Raw genomic sequence first — 15565 nt, 5'->3', positions numbered from 1 at the left:
ATTCTACCATGATACTTATTCAAAGATATGCCTAATCGGCTATATTCTCACCTTGACTCCGCAATAAATTCTAAAACGAGGGTCATATAAAAATCATGCTGGAATAGATAACACCACCCCCAAACAATTTGGGAAGGTGGGATCAATATGAAACAACCATGCACAATGAAAATAACCGCATTATATTAAAATTTTCATTCGAAGTACATTTCACTACAAAATTCAAATTACGGAATTAAACTTACATTAAAATAAATAACAATAATGAAACTACAAATAAAAAAACATCAAACTATACTATCCCTAACCACTTCGGTATCGGTAGCGAGGGCACACACTTCGGAGATGGCTCCCGAGGCTCCGATGGGCAGCACCATTAGCCTTTTCGGCGACGACACTCGTGCCTCGATGGTGTGTCCTTAGAAGGAGAATCCTCGTGAGGTGGGAATCGTGCAAGCATGTCGGCCCGGAACTGGCGCTGAGCTTCTAGCTCGGCCCTCATCTGTTCCCACCGCTCGTCCTCCCTCTGGGTACGGATCTCGAAATTATGGTGGATAGTTGCCTGTCGAGTCTGGAGGTGTTTGCAGATAGTGTTGAGTGAACGCATGCCACGATGAATTACGGCCATGTGTTCTGCATCTGACCAACACCTCTCCAAGGTATCAGCATCAAAACAAGTCAAGTCCTCCTCATCCTCCGAGGCATTCTCATTTCCACCATCCTCCTCATCCTCTTCCCTATCCTCCTCGTCCTCTTCTCTATCCTCAGGCAACCTCCAAACTCGTCGGACACAATCCTTATAGATCCGAGGATTTCGGTGTAGGGTGATGTAAATCCTATCAGACGCCGGTGCTACTCTCAACTTCAGCATGATCTTGGTTATTAAAACAGGGAGAGGTGCCATCAACTTTCCCACTCCCCTAATCATGCTAAGCAAAAACTCTAAGATACAGAACTCGTACTTCTGCTCCTGGAGTATCCATAAAATGTGGAGGCAGTTCAGACCGATGTCGCTGACCTTCTCCTTCCCCAGGACGTTCCGACCAATCCACTGAGCTGCAGCCAGCTGGTTGGTTTTGAGGGATGCCTGACGAACACAATGCGATCTCGCATTGTAGTTCCCTTCGGTAACTGTCACGTGTATCAACGGCTCTACCCCATTATATTGGGACTCTTGTAATGTGACATCGAGATGGATTCTAGGCGGAATGCCTAGAATCTTAGCCAACAACCCAAGATGTTACTTCCTTCCTCCTCTTACACCACCATAACAAAAATTCTAGTCCCTCCCACCTCCTTCGTGTTGTAAAACCGTCGGACTAAGTCTTCGTGGTAAAAGGCTTCAGTCGAGTACCACAAGCTATTCCAATCTCTACTGATCATTTCGTCACCGTAAAATGGCGCGAAGTGGTCGCCAGTAAATGCTTGCTCCGGCAAGATTCGACGTTGTTGAGCCATTGGAGTGTTAGGAATTTTGTGGGGGTGTAAATGGGATGTGGTGTTGGAATTTGAGTCGACCGAATGAAACAAACAGTGGTGGTGGCGCGACAGTTCACAATTTTGAAATTTTCGGTGGTTCTTGGTGATGTAAGTTGGTGGATTTGGTGGTGGTTTGGGTTTAGAGAAGATTTGAAGTGGATTTTTAATGGTTGGCGTGGGTTAGTTTAGGTTTCTTATTATTATTATTATTATTTTAGGTTTTGAAGCTTTGTGGTCGTTAATGGCAGCTTGGAAGTGAAGAATGCGACTGTTGGTGCAAAGGTAAGGGCGCGGGTGCGCTGCCGGTGTGCGCGGGTTGGGCCCAAGCCCAATTCGAAATTTTCGATTTTTCGCGCAACTTCAAACTAAAATTGCCGCTTCGTTACCGGTCCGATTTTTACGAATGAGATATGGAAATGATCAGGAGAGAATTTCCAATCCAATGATCCATAAAACACTCTATTCTGACCGTTGATGACATATAAGATAGTGGAAAATGCCTCGAAGTGCGTGCATGACATACGTTATGCGAACGAATGAACTATAAACTCATAGAATATGTCAATCCGAATCGAATTACAATTAAACGGCCTAAACAACACTAATGAGACATAAAACATTCTAGGACGGAAACACGACCACCCCACCCCCAAACAAATTTTTTACAACAAGGTTTAGAAAATTTTTTTTTTTTTTTTTTTTTTTTTTTTTTTTTTCGATTCGAGACTTCCTAGATTACTATATTTATTATTTAATATATATATATATATCTATTTACTTATATAAGGAAAAACAATAATGAGTAAGGACATAATTCACCCCATAGAGAAAAATGACTAAAAAATCAGAGAAAACATGCAAGAGTGGAAAACGTGGACTTAGGATCCGGTACTTATAGCCACACACTCCATAGGGAGGGCCCGGTTACCTTAATGGTGCACTCACCAATATCTGGAAATGAAAGGGATGCACCAAATAAAAAAATTAAGTCATTTATAGTCAGATACGCGAGACTTTATCTAAACATATGTATGAACATACAGTTTATCATATATCAACAACCGAAATAGTTGTGGATCATTCCATAAATAAATATCACAGAAAACATATCCAAACACAATCAAGCACCAAGATTTCCTATGACGCCTTAACCTAGTGAAATGACAAATAAGTCGGATAACCCTATAACGTAACCTAGCATGCACCTTCTTTTTCATTTTGCACGAGAGGGTGTCCTAGTGAATAAGTGTGGAAAAGTGAACGGTTGTGGAAGATATGGTGGATATGGATAAGTTGTAGAAGGAAAGCATGTAAACAATGAGGATGTGGGTTTAGCACAAAACTCATTCATGGTGTAGGTAGGGACTGTCTCAAGTCTGAAAATGAAGGTGTCAAATGGTTTGTCCTTCTGAAGTATTTGTTTAGTAGGTGGATTTAAAAAATTATGAAGCACAGGAGAAACAAAAGGATCGAGTGCAAACTCGAGATTCCTTTGAAAGGGTGGAAGGAGGGAAGTCGAGGTGGATGTTGTGCAAAGTAGTTCTTGATAGGGTGAATCATCACTTGCTCTAAGAAACTCATCGAATTCCTCATCTAGATTGGTCATATTCACATTACTATGGTAGTCCTCTATATCTTTGAGAAAGTCATCTATCTCGTCCTCATCCATAATATGTGTATCGACTAGTGTAGGGATGAAATTGTTGGAGTCTGAACTTCCAAAGGAAAGAAATTTGGGCATATGATTATCAGGGAACGTGTTGTTGAAATAATCTCGAGCGAAACTCTCGATCATGCTAACCTCTCCATCCATAGACGAATCGGGTAAATGTGTCTTTGTTTTAAAAACATTTACTTCAACTGCAAGATGGCCAAAAGACATGGACATTGAACCATCGCGGCAATTAATGAGCGCATTGGCTGTTGCCAGGAAAGGATGCCCTAAGATGATCTGGACAGAGTCGTTAGCGACTTCTGTATCGAGGATGACAAAATCAGCCGGATAGTAGAAATCTTGAATTTTTACCAGCACATTTTCAACCACACCCTTAGGATACTTAATAGACCGATCAGCTAATTGCAACGTCATTTTAGTGGGTTGCATCTCGTCTAGACCTATTTGTCTATATAAATAAAACGGGAGTAAGTTAACACTAGCCCCTAGGTCTAATAACGCGGTCGTCGTATAGGAATCTCCTAAGGTGCATTGTACAGTAGGACGACCAGGGTCCTTGTACTTAACAATTCCATTATGTTCAGATAGAGTTGGGAATTGTTCTATTAAGAAGGCGTCTTTTGGTATATTGGTCTTACGCCTAGTAGTACATAACTTCTTAAGAAACTTAGCATGGTGTGGTAGCTTTTTAATAGCTTCGAGGAAGGGAAGGTTTATAGTTAGATTCTTGAAAACGTCCCTAATCTCCTCATAATTAGTATCCCTAGTTAACATGGCTAATTTTTATGGAAACTATGGTTTCTCTCTATATTTAGCAATTGTATCACCTGGATGTTTAACCTTGCCTTTCTGTTTCTTAGGTTGTGCTGTAACTAGTACCTCTATAGTGGTAGGCTCTTCAGTTTCTATTTCGGTATCTAGTAAAGTAGCAGGTGTAGGGGCTACTGGTGGGGTAACTATAGGCATAGTTACTTTGTTATCAACCACTCTGCCAGAACGGAGAGTGGTGATGGCCTTTAGCTCACCTACATTTTCATATTCATTACTAGTATTATCGGTTACCTCCAAGGCTATGTTTGTTGTTTTAGGATTAGGTATTGTGTGACCTGGAAACACACCTTTGGGTTGGGCTTTATCTTGGGCCAACTGTTGGCTTAAATTATTAACGGATTGTAGAAGCTATTGTTTAGATTGAGCCATGGTTTGGAAAAGTTTTTGGCTCACTTGTATGAAGGTGTCAAGACGATCCGGTTGTGTGGGTCTAGTAGTCACGGGTGGTGTGACTGGAACTATTTCACGTGAATTATTTATGGTTGGATTTTGATAATTATTATTTACCGAACGATACCTCTATTAGCATTATAATTATTATAACTATCTTGACCTTGTGCTTGACCTTGTCGAGGTTGCACTTGGTTGTTATAATTATTAAAATTACCCTGACCCTGTCCTTGTCGTGGTGGAGCTTGGTTAAAACTGTGCGTTGGCCTAACATATTGATTATTGTACCACGGAGGTGTGACGTGTTGGTTATTTCTCCAACCGAAATTGGGATTTTGTCTCCAAGGTGTTAGGTTCACTATTAATGGAACAAGCCTGTTCATAGGCTATAGGACAGTGGAAATCGGGATGCTCAGGGCTCCAAATGAAAACTACATGGATTTGAATTTACATTCATGACGGGGATAGGCTTTTGTTGAACATAAATGGCCTCTACCTTTTAGTGAGTGATTCGATTAGAGTTTTAAGCTCGGGATCGTGTTTAATTTCAAACATACCGCGGCCCTTAACTGTATTTGAAGAACTAAGCGGGCCGGTGGATATCGTCACTACCCCCCAATTGTTATTTAAGCTTTAGTTTGATCCTCTAAAATTTATAAGCCTCTGAGGCTCCTTTGCTTAAGAAACTACCCCCATTCATTATGTCTAGGACTTCTTTATGGTGGTGTAGAAGTCCTTTGAAAAAGGCACAAACTAACGTGTCTTTCGCTAAGTTATGATGTGGACACTCTATAAGGAGATCGGTGAAACGATTCCAAGCCTCTGAAAATGATTCATGAGGATTTTGTCAAAAGAAATGAATCTTGGAAAGCATCTCATCCGTCTTTAGGGGTGTGTAAAAATGTTCCATAAACAGCTGAACAAGTTTAGCCCACGAGTCCACAGAATTAGGCGTTTGGGCAGTTAACCAAGACGCCGCCTTATCGGCTAAGGTGAAAGGGAATACCCTGAGTTTAATTTGTTCCGCACCAACCGTAGGATGGTGGAATGTTGTTAGTACTTGTTCAATCCTACGCATGTGCTGATAAGGTTTTTCATGGTCTAACCCATGAAAAACGGGTAACAAATTAAAAATATTTGGGGGGATTCAGAAATCCCCCACTGGGTCTGCTAGAACGATGCAAGATTTAGGGCTATCGCTCAAGGCTTTGTAGAAGTCAAAGAGAGGAGTCTCTTCGTCTTCAGGCATTATATCAGGTTGTCTGTGTGAAATAGTAGCTAGAGGTGTAGTCGATGGTATACTAGATAGACTTGTTTGTTGACGTTGTTGTGTAATTACGTTCGGTGTTTTTGTTCGACCAGACCTTAATCTCATACAAGGCTAAGACCAAACTTAGCTAAACACATCAACACTCCAAACAAATCTGATATACTAGTATAAACCTCTAACAGGAGATGCGAGGTGTGGAAGAAAGGAATACCTGATTGCGTCCTTGCTTCGCTTATAAATAGCGTCTTGTTTACGCGTGTTCAGTGTATATAACAAGTTAGAACACTGAAAAACTTGAAAAATCAAAGTTCGAATCAAAACTGTGGAAATCCGGCAAAATTCCTCTCAGGGCGCGGGTCGCGCTCAGTGTAAGTTCAAGTTACAGTGTTTGGGCGCGGGTCGAGCTCAACTTCCAGTAGCTTGAGCTGCAGTGCGCCCTTTTGAAGCTGAAATCCGTGCAAAAAAAAAAATTTTCCCGAGGAAGTTTAAAGCTGAAAAAGACAACCACAGTTAGAATCGAACAAGGGTGGGTGGGTGAAATGGGACTTTAAGAAGAGTTCTTATACTACGAAAACAATACGAAAGTGAAACTAAGATGGCAGCGGCGCCATTTGATAAAACATAAAATTGTTAGTTTACCTACGAAATGAACGATAAAACTCAAAACGTAAGTAAACTAAAACTATCTTATGTGCCTATATTTTATCAAAGATTCTACTCTCAATCCTATGAGATATAGTGGAGTAGATGATTCATTCCACTCCTAGTCCTTCCGCATGCTGTGCTCTCTACGTATAAGCAAACTTAACTAAAAAGTCTAATGAGAGATTTACGAAATGGCAACTAGACTACGATGCAACTACCCACAAGATGCAACTAGTCGACTATTAGAACAACTATGGGAATGCTACATTGATTCTATGATAAGGAGTTAGAGGGGGATTGATTCCACCTTAACTCGACTTAATCCTACTAACAATGAATCGTCGTAATCCGAATTGAATCGCTTTCAGCGAAACAATATGGTTACTCCTAATCCCTAATTACACATGGCATTTCTACCAATTCATAACTAGCATGTGAACGATTGCACCCATTCTCATGGTGAACTAATCATTTCTAGAGTGGAAAGGAAATTACGAAGACTCTACGATAATCGGAATCAAGCTTTCATCAAGGCTTCTTAACCCCCTCAAATGGAGGTTTAGCCGAGAATCATTACGATATCATTCCCAATGGAATTCAAACAAGACATGATATCAAGATTTGAACTTTGCTTATTTAAACTCAATGGAAACTAATCATGCAATAATTTAATTAAACTAATAATGACATCAATGAATTGCAATAGATGTTTAATGGAAAATGAAGCTAGATTATAAAAAACAACTAACTTTATTAATCTAATGAAAAGTAACAATGATTCAATAATCTATATTAAAACAAGGTATGAAAACTAATTAATTAATGGGATAAAACTCAAAACTAGATCTAGATCTATCTTTTTCTAACCCTAAACTTCATTAACATTAGCTTCCTAACCTAACTTATTTTCTAACCTAACTATCTACGTAACATGGGAATTTAGATCTAAACAATTGTAAATGACAAGAATCGAAATTGACAAACTAGCTATTTTATTTATCAAACTAATGAAGAACAATGATTCTAAAGATTAATCTAAAACAATAATCGAAATTAAACTAAACTTAATTTTATTAAATGAAAACTAGATCTAGAATTATCTATAGTTTTAGGTCTAATTAGCTACCATTAACTATCTACCATTAACAAATAGTCAAGCTCTTGTTTTTATACTTTCAGATCCAAAAATCGTGCATGGGCTTGGAGCCATGTTTTGGGACAGAGAATCAGGCCCAAAACCCAATTCTTTCAGTCTAAAAAGGCCTCTTCAGCTGCAGTTGGCTTCAATAGACTTTTCGTCCACTTTTGCTACTCTGAGTGGGTCAAGGCTTGGACCATTGGAAAGCTCTTTCCAAGCTGGTCGTTTTGACATAAGGTAGGCCTAATTCCGAGGTCTGAGTCCAAAGATACGGCTTTCGGAAGTTCTACTGACTTTGTGTGCTGTTTCTGCCCGCGTCGACTTTTCAGCTTTTGATCGGGCTTTAGAAAGGCTTTGTCTTCTTCAATCTTGGCCTTTAATCACAGAACTCCTTAGCAACCGACCTTTGCTCCTTTATCTCACTAAAGTGGCACATTTCTGCACATAATGAACTTTGAAGCCTGAAATGCATAAAAACACGTAATCAGTATTAACTCTTAATTATTACTCACATAATTGGTCTAAAAGTATGACTGTTACAGGGTTAAAACTACAGTTTTGGGCTCTTATCACGTACCCTACATCTCGCGCACCATAGATTTAGCCTAATTTTCCAACATATGGTTAAAAACAAGCATGTTTTGAATTTACGGACAAAAACCAACTTGAGCGGAGCGAACGTTCTGGGCCGACAGGGGTTATGTGGCCCAAAAAGTAATTTGGTTGCTTTCTGTCTGTCCTCATTCACGAGCAATTTCTCCTCTCCCTCTCCCTCTCCCTCTTTCCTTCTCAACCAAACCCAACTCTCTCTCTCTTCTCCACCTCCGCTCACGCCCCCACTGCTTGCAGTTATCTAGTCTTGATTTAGTTTTTCATATAGTGTTTTACCAATTTTGTTCTGCCCTAGCGTGAGAGTTCTACTTAAGAATACTCTTTATGAATTGTTCTCCTTATTACCAATTTTGTCGTATTTTTGTTTGCTAATGAGGTTTAACTGTATACATATGGTGGACTAAATCTCTGGTTTATTGTAGATTGCCTAAATTTTTTATTCGTTGTTTATATTTGCTCTCTTCTAGGATGAAGAAACAAGAGTCGCAAAAGTACATTAGCCCTAAGAAGAAGGGCCAGCAAAAGGAGGATAAAAATACAGGGGAAGACGCAGGGAAAACTGTATTATTATGGGCACGTTGCAGTTTGTCAAAGTTGCAAAGGGATTTCTTTGATACATTAGAACCGCAAGAAGCAGCTGAATTGAGTTCGTCTCCTTTTGGGTTTTTGGTGAATGCGTATCCATTTGCAGTTCCTTGTCAGGTTGGTTCTATAGATGAGGAACCAAGGATGTCCGAACTTGTTACCCATGAGAGACTGATTTTGGAAGTGTTGAAGAAGAGGGTTTCGAAGCTGACTTATAGAATTAAGGATGAATATTTGACTTTTAAGAAGTCTGATGTTGCGCTTTTTATGAGTTTATTTACCGATCAGCCTGCTGACATATACTACAGGATGTGTAAAAAGAAACCGACGAAGTTTAGGGAAAAGTATTTTGATGTTGCTCCCAGAAGTAAGCAGAAAAGTGCGATTTCTCTGGTTGAAATTTTAGAAGCTAGGGCGATGGCAAAGAAAAATGCCATCAATGATGCAGAGTGTTGGAATGATGTCTATAGACTAAACATGCTGTATGTTCTAGGCTCTTTTCTGATACCCATTAGCCATCGTGGGGTCAGCGTTCAAAATGTGGATGTTGCTGATGATTTGGTAGCCTTTGATAGGTTTCCTTGGGGCTATTTTGTATTTGAAGTTATTAAGGATAGTTTGGAGGCTCTTAACAAGAAAATGGAACTTCCGGACCAGCCCAATTTTAGTTCAGCCCTCCATAGCTGTTTAATAATTTTTAGTCTTTGGATTTTCCTCCGTGTCACTTCTTTGGGTCCACATCGTTTGGATGAAAATGTTTTCCCTTGGTTGTTAGGGTGGGTGGATATTCCAGGGAAAACAACAAGGGGTAGTACCTGGGAAGGGAAATTGAAGAATCATAAGACTCTAGTGGTGAGGGAAGAGCTACGTCTTCCAGATTGTGTGAAAGAAAAGCTGGCTGTGAAAAATGCACTTGAGGTGGTCAATCCTCTCTGTCGTCTGAAGTAGTTAGATTTTTATTTTGTTTATTTTGTCATATTTCGTAATAGCGTTAATTTTGTTGCAGCTTGAAAGGAGTGTTAATACGCACTATGTTAATCTTGACATACTCTGTGAAAGTCGGGGGGTAAGTTAATTATTGTTATTCCCTGACTATGTTGACTTTCCAAGTTGTTGTTTGGTCAGAATATTAAATATTAAACAGTATTTCGAATATGTACTTGATCATTTTGCAGGTGTCAGATGATAGGGTAATACGAATTCATCGCGAACTGAAAACAAGCACAGTTGGAAGTCGAAAATCAGCAAATTGACCAAACTCCGTAGGCGTAGACAGTTGAAACGTCTTGTGGATCTTAATGGTCCACATGTGGGCTTCGGTACCAAGACTCGATTATCTTCACCAGAACTGGAGGGGGAAAAAATGCAGCTGGTTATGAGAAGAATGGGTTATGCGGAAAATATTGTGGAATCATCGGCGGTTGCTTTCACTCGAGGAAGCTTTTATCATTTTAAAAAATTGTGTTTCTCAAGAGTATGTTTGTGTTGATGTTATTGAACAAGGTGCTTTGACTACAGTTGAAGAAGTGGTAGGTACTTTCGGGTTAATGTCATTGAAAAGGTTGGTTCGATCTTCGACAATGTATTTTTAGTGCATCTACCAAAAGTCTCATGTTTTCTTTACAAGGCTTTAAAAGTTAGTTTTATATAGGTGCCATAGATACCGATTTTAGTGACAATTATGTGGTTATGCAGAATGAAGGTATTGCAAATAGAAGCGGTTTGTGTGGAAATACACGAGCGGCTATCCTGAGGGACCGTAAAATCTTGGGACAAGTGAAGAGTCATGAGAGTGGTAAAGATATTGATGATTTAGTGCAAGTGAAATGTAGTGATGATGTTCAAAAAGAGGTTGCTTTGTGAAGACAAAGGAATTAGGGATTGGTAGTGGAACCAAGCGAAAGTGGCTATCCGGACGGACCGCATAGAGAAGTCAAAAGTTATAATGCACTCAACAAAGATCCGAAAAGGTAGGTTTTCTGATAAATGTCAATATATAGTTAGTTTGTGACAATGTAAAGGGGCAAGCAACTCCCGGATTTAAAACTTAGGTTTATATAGGTGCCATAGATACCTATTTTAGTGACAATTATGTGGTTATGCAGAATGAAGGTATTGCAAATAGAAGTGGTTTGTGTGGAAAGACACGTTCGGCTAGCATGATGGCCTGTAATATGTCGGGACAAGTGAGGAAAAAAGGGCTTGGTCAAGATAATGATGATTTAGTTCAAGTGAAATGTAGTGATGATGTTCTAAAAGGAGCTGCAGTGAAGACAAAGGAATTAGGGATTGGTAGTGGAACCAAACGAAGTGGCTATCCGGACGGATTTGCATAGAGAAGTCAAAAATGATACGCACCAACAAAGATCCGGAAAAGGTAGGTTTTCTAATAAAAGTCGATATATTGTTGGTTTGCGACAATGTAAAGGGGCAAGCACCTCCTGGATTTATAAGTTAGGTTTGTATAGGTGCCAATGTGCCATAGATACCTATTTTAGTGACAATTATGTGGTTATGCAGAATGAAGGTATTGCAAATAGAAGTGGTTTGTGTGGAAAAACAAGAGCGGCTAGCCTGAGGGCCCGTAATATTTTGGGACAAGTGAGGAAAAATGAGGGTGGTCAAGATACTGATGGTTTAGCTCAAGTGAAACGTAGTGATGATGTTCTAAAAGGAGCTGCTGTGAAGACAAAGGAATTAGGGATTGGTAGTGGAACCAAGCGAGTGGCTATCCGAACTAACCGCATAGAGAAGTCAAAAAAGTGATAATGCATAAACAAAGATCGTGGGAAAAGGTAGGTTTTCTAATAAAAGTCAATATATTGTGTGTTTGCGACAATGTAAAGGGGCAAGCACCTCCTGGATTTAAAAGTTAGGTTTATATAGGTGCCATAGATACCTATTTTAGTGACAATTATGTGTTTATGCAGAATGAAGGTATTGCAAATAGAAGCGGTTTGTGTGGAAAGACACGCTCGGCTAGCATGAGGGCCCGTAATATGTCCGACAAGTGAGGAAAAATGAGGGTGGTAGAGATACGATGAATTAAAAGATCCCGATGATGTTCTCAAAGAAACTGCTGTGAGGACAAAAAGAATTAGGGACTGGTAGTGGAACGAAGCAAGTGGCTATGAGCACGGACCGTAAAAGCCAAGTCAAAAGTGAGATGTACCAACAACGATGCAGGAAAGGTCTGAAAACCTAAGTTCTGAAAAACTCAATGTATTCAGGTATTTTATTTATAAGGGGCTAGCAAGTACTGGTTGTTTAGAACTTAGGTTTATATATTTACTAATAATAGTGAAAAAATATTAATTGTGCAAAGTTTGTTGTGTTCGCCTTCGAAAATGATGATGTTTTGTTATTGGAAAATGAAAGTTTTTGCAGGAACAATAGTAATGAAAGGGATCCTGACAAGGTTTATCATTTATGTTATTTAATTTTATTTGAATTTTATTAATTTTTTGTATGAGAAATGTATTTATTCCCTTGTCATTCTTGTTTACTTATTTAGACAGTGCATTTAACCTGGCCATTGTTTTGAACAGGTGAAAGAAATCCTAGGAAGGAAGGTCGCATTGCAGGAACAAATTTTCGTGCTTTAAACCTGAAATGGCTCATATATGCATTCCAAAGATTTTTAAAGTTATGGGTGAAGGACCCTTCAAAAATAAGAGCTCTAAAGTAACTGCGCCAGCTAAGCTATGGGATAAAAGTGTGAACTGCAGCAGTTCAGAAGATTATGCCACTGAGTATTGGTTGGAGAGGGAATCGCTGAAAGGCAGGATATTGGTTACCGATATAATACACTATGGTAATGATTTAAAATTAGATTTAGAGACCTTCTACCTTCTCAAAGGCAGACAATGGTTGAATGATAAGGTTTATAGTATTCCTAACTACTAAGTAATTATTTCTAGCGATATGTTAGGCTAACCTGTATCTAAATAACACCTTTATTGTGTTTGAAGTTGATTTATACCTACCTGGAGTTGCATAGGTGGTGGATTACTTACGGAAGGAAGTCTGTGCCACATACAACACCCGGTTTTGATACTTACACTATTTTGCCTGAGACATTTTTCCCAGTATTTGTTAAAATGAACACATCCTTTGTTTTTTTGGTTTGACAGGCGTTAGAAGTGCTAAATATATGTTTGTTACTTTGTTTTAATTCAAAAACAGATATGTTTGCTGGACTTGTATGAACAAGTGGTTGGCATACTGCATGAGACAGGTCTTAATATTGAAGAGAAGATTTCAAAATGTGGGTTGTTGTTCTCATTCGATTTGATGATGACATTCAGAGATTTAGTTCTAGAAAACGGAGATGTGCCACATGTTTTGAAATCAAACGGGTTAATGATGGCGTTAAACGTAGGGAAGAGCACACATTGGGTCCTTGTTGTCTTCAACTTCTTGACATGGACATGTTATGTGTACTATTCTTCGAAAGCACCAGCAAGCGGCCTAAATTCCAAGTTGAAGGCACTTGGTGTCTTTCTTTGCCTGGCATATTGTTGCACGATACAAAGTGTATGCTGGATATGCAGTTTGGAAAGGACTGGGAAATTGTGTTTGTAGAGTGTGCTAAACAAAATGATACATGGAATTGCGGGGTGTATGTGATAAAACATAAAACATGAAAATGAATAGTTTACCTATGAAATGAGCGATGAACTCAAAACGTAAGTAAACTAAAACTTATCTTTTATTTATCTATCTTTATCAAGTTTTCTACTCTCAATTCTATCAAAATAGAGTGGAGTAACAAATTCGTTCCACTCCTAGTTCTCTAGCATGGAATGATTTCATAGTTAACTACTCGGTCTTAAGTCTAATGAGAGGTTTATGAGGGGAATTCTATACTATTAGGTGAATGAAATTAACAAGTTACGAATAACGAAATGATATTGAATACTGAATGTGAATCTAGATAAAGAATTAGAGGGGAATTGATTCCACCTCGAATCCAACTTAATCACCTAGCATAGACTGTTGTAATCCAATCCTTACGTTTTTACTGTAAGAATTGCTCGTTCTAATCTCTAATTAACATGGCATTTCTACCAATTATAACTAGCATGTGAGGTCGTTTACCCATTCTCATGGCCAAACACGACATTCTAGAATGGAATAGACTATACAACGATTCTACACTTATACAACTAAGTTTTCATCAAGGCTTCATCAACCCCTCTAATGGAGGTTTAGCCTTGATTCATCAACCCATCATTTCCTATGTTATTATAACTAAACATCATATCAAAATTCTAACTTGACTAATTTAACTAACAATACTTCAATCTAATTTAACAACTCAGAAATGATAATCAACAAGAATTAAAACTAGATCTATAATTTGAAATGACAAAATCGAAATTTAACAAATAGCTATTTTATTTATCAAACTAATTAAGAACAATGATTCTAAGAGTTTAATCTAAAACAAGAATTGAATTTAAACTAAACTTAATTTAATTAATGAAAACTAGATCTAGAATTATCTATTATTTTAGGTCTAACTAGCTACCATTAACAAAGAGCGAAGCTTTGGTTTTTATATGTTCAGATCCAAAAATCGTGCATGGGCTTGGATCCATGTTTTGGGCCAGAGAATCAGGCCCAAAACCCAATTCTTTCAGTCCAAAAAGGCCTCTTCAGCTGCAGTTGGCTTCAACAGACTTTTCACCCACTTTTGCTCCTTTGATTGGGTCTAGGCTTAGACCATTGGAAACCCTTTTCCGAGCCGGTCGTTTTGACATAAGGTAGGCCCAATTCCAAGGTCTGAGTCCAAAGATACGGCCTTCAGAAGTTCTGCTGATTTTTAGTGTTGTTTCTGCCCGCGTTGACTTTGACTTTTCAGCTTTGATCGGGCTTTAGAAAGGCTTTGTCTTCTTGAATCTTGGCCTTTAATCACAGAACTCCTTAGCAACCAACCATTGCTCCTTTATCTCATCAAAGTGGCATATTTCTGCACATAATTGACTTTGAAGCCTGTAACGCATAAAAACACGTAATAAGTATTAACTCTTAATTATTACTCACATAATTGATCTAAAAGTATGACTGTTATAGGGTTAAAACTACACTTTTGGGCTCTTATCAAACCACCCCCAAACAACATTTTGCTTGTTCTCAAGCAAATATGAGAAATTAGAATAAGTGACCAAAAATGGAGTTCTAACTACTCTCGTTTCACTGAGTGCGATTGCATTGACCATATGCAACAAGGCTTTAAACCACTAGGAATTCCCTAGTGGACGAGTTATAGCCTCGTGAGAGTTTTCCAGTGAAGGTACCCACAAACTTCATCTATACTACAACGACTAAGAAATAAAACTATTGTTTCATCATTCATGTCTCGACTATCTATACATCTTACTAGCAATTGAATAAGAATAACCAAGTAAAAAAACCTAAACTAATATATGCATAATAATCAATCATCTATGATACAAATATATATACTATGAGTAATACTACGAAATGCCTAGAAGGTTCGTTTCTGAAAACTCGGAATAGCGTCCTTAAGTAGGTCCTCACATAAATGTCAAGACAAAACCACTCTGATTTTTCTGCTCAAGTTTCGCTACTCCAGTGTGCAGTGGGCACACTTTACCTTACAATCTCAATGACAACAAGGAAGTCGGAGTCGATCAAACACATCTGCCACTTACTATATCACACTAACCTATTCCTAATTGAGCTAGAGGTCTTTATTAGGTGTTGCGGGGATTAGGAGATGGTTTAAGAAGGAAGGAAATGGATATTTAAAAGGACAAGTTTGAGATAGTAGAGTCTTCATATTATGTAACTTAGAGAAAACCTTGTTATTTACTTTTGCTTCTACATTTTGTTTCCATCCTTAGCCATATTTTTTTTCTTTTTCTTTGGCTTTTAACTCCTTTTATTCTATTTTTTTTGGAGTTTTTATTTT

At 38.5% G+C, this 15565-nt stretch overlaps 1 pseudogene; it reads left to right on the top strand.

Annotated features, from left to right (window-relative positions):
• The first annotated feature begins 5145 nt into the window (after positions 1–5145).
• Positions 5146–5239, top strand: LOC147525115 (small nucleolar RNA R71; annotated as a pseudogene).
• The last annotated feature ends 10326 nt before the right edge of the window (positions 5240–15565 follow it).

The sequence above is a fragment of the Coptis chinensis genome, chromosome 1, assembly GCF_015680905.1.
Source record: "Coptis chinensis isolate HL-2020 chromosome 1, ASM1568090v1, whole genome shotgun sequence".
NCBI lineage: Eukaryota > Viridiplantae > Streptophyta > Magnoliopsida > Ranunculales > Ranunculaceae > Coptis > Coptis chinensis.
Note: the sequence above shows the minus strand (reverse complement) of the source record. Positions and strands in the feature narration are given on the sequence as shown.